This window comes from Hyperoodon ampullatus (genome assembly GCF_949752795.1).
Source record: "Hyperoodon ampullatus genome assembly, chromosome: 4".
In the NCBI taxonomy this organism is placed as follows: Eukaryota; Metazoa; Chordata; class Mammalia; order Artiodactyla; family Ziphiidae; genus Hyperoodon; species Hyperoodon ampullatus.
The window spans coordinates 23749499-23751752 of record NC_136917.1 but is presented as its reverse complement, the minus strand read 5'-3'; positions in this window follow the sequence as shown (position 1 = coordinate 23751752).

Genomic DNA, 2254 nt, shown 5'->3' with positions numbered 1-2254 from the left:
TAAAGCACTCACAAACATCAGTCATCTATTGCATTGGAAGCTCCAGAGCCTGGCATGAGGCCTGACACAGAGCTGGTGCTCAGTATTTGTAGTATAAATGAGTAAATACCACTGATGAGCTGTGTGATCTCAGGCAAGAAAAATCTCTCTCCTCCTCCTCTTCCTCCTCCTCCTCTGATACCACTGTCCTCCTTGTTCACTGAACTACAGCCATACTGTCCTTTTTCCTGTTCCTCCTATACAGCAAGCTCAGTCCTGCCTCAGGGCTTCTGCTGTTTCCTCTGCCTGGAACACTCTTCCCCAGCTCTTTGCATGGCCATCCCCTTCTCATCAGTCAGGTCTTAGGTCAAATGTCATTTCTTCAGAGGCTTTCTCTTACCACCCTGACTAATGTTCCTCCCCTATCATTCACCCAATATATATTCCTGTTTTATTTTCTCCTCCTGTTGACTTGTTTATTACACTCTCCTTCACTAGAATAAAAAACACTCTACTAGAGATTCCCTGTCTTGTTTACCACTGTATTCCAATGCCTAAGACAACATCTAGCTCATAGAAAACTCGCAACAAGCGTTTGAATAAATGAGGTTGGAATAACTTAATATCAAGGGTTTCATTCATTCAACAAATGTTTTGTATGTACCTATGAGGATTCAGGCTCTATTTCAATGTGCTGGCGATTCAGCTGAGAACAAAAAAGACAAAAATTCCTGCTTTCTTGGGGCTTGCCTTCCAGTGGGGAAACAAACAATAAACAAGATAAAAAGCGAAGTACATACTATATCTGATAATAAGTGTTAAGGAAAAATAAATAAATAAAGCAGTAAAGGAGGATATGGAGTGTGTTTGGAGGGGCACACAGAAATGCAAGACTGAGCCATGAGGCTATATGGGAGAAATACATTCCAGAAGGCCAGGGTAACTGGGACAGGAATGAAGGGATTGGAGGCTAACAAAATAGAGGATGACATCAGGGAGGTTAAGAGAAGGCAGATTGTATAGGGCCCTGTTGGCTAACCCAAGGGCTTTGTCTTTTACAAAGAGTAAAATAGGGGACCTCCCTGGTGGCGCAGTGGTTAAGAATCCGCCTGCCAATGCAGGGTACATGGGTTCGATCCCTGGTCCGGGGAGATCCCACATGCTGCAGAGCAACTAAGCCCTTGTGCCACAACCACTGAGCCGGCGCTCTAGAGCTGGTGCGCCGCAACTACTGAGCCCACGTGCCACAATTACTGAAGCCCACACGCCTAGAGCCCATTCTCCACAACAAGAGAAGCCACCGAGGGCTTCCCTGGTGGCGCAGTGCTTAAGAATCCACTTGCCAATGCAGGGGACAGGGGTCCGCGCCCTGGTCTGGGAAGATCCCACATGCCACAGAGCAACTAAGCCTGTGCGCCACAACTACTGAGCCTGAACTCTACAGCCCACGAGCCACAACTACTGAAGCCCACGTGCCTAGAGCCCGTGCTCCGCAACGATAGGCCACCTCAATGAGAAGCCCACGCACCGCAACGAAGAGTAGCCCCCCGCTCGCCACAACTAGAAAAAGCCCACGTGCAGCAACAAAGACCCAACGCAGCCAACAATAAATAAATTTTTTTAAAAAAAAGAGTAAGATAGTAAAGTTTTGGAGAATCTGAGCACCGGGGTGTCATGATATGGCCTGTTATAAGAGGATCGCTGGGGCTACTGTTTTGGGAATACCTGAAGGGTAAGCGAAGGGACCAGTAAGGATGCCACAATAACCACAGCCAAGACATAGTGGCTCCGGAAGACTGGGGAAGGAGCAGGTGCGGGGTTGGAAGATTAAATTTTGGCTTTTGACAGTTACTTTGGAGTGGAGTTTAGGGGGAGGTCTAGGCTGGGGGTCAGCAGCTGGAACCCAAATGGCAACAATGTTGCCCTGCTAGTGAAATGAAGAAGATATTCCCACATAACAGAGCCTTCATGCGAAAGAAATGAGGTGTCAAATGCTGACCGGAGCAAGGTGAGAACCCTGAGCCAAGGACTGCACGAGCCTGTCCCGGAGGGAGGTGTATGCCGTGGAACCGGCGACCGACTTCCGAATCCACCGCACAAGCTCCGAGGTCCCAGCAGCGTCGACGAAAAAGAACGGCCACGGCCAGAACCGCAACGCAGCCTGCAGTACTCAAACCTCGCGAGATTTGTTGGCCGGGCAAAGCCATCCTCCCACCCACATCTCGCGAGACCAAGGTTCATGAGCGGCTATAGCCGGTTAGGGATTGTGGGGAAG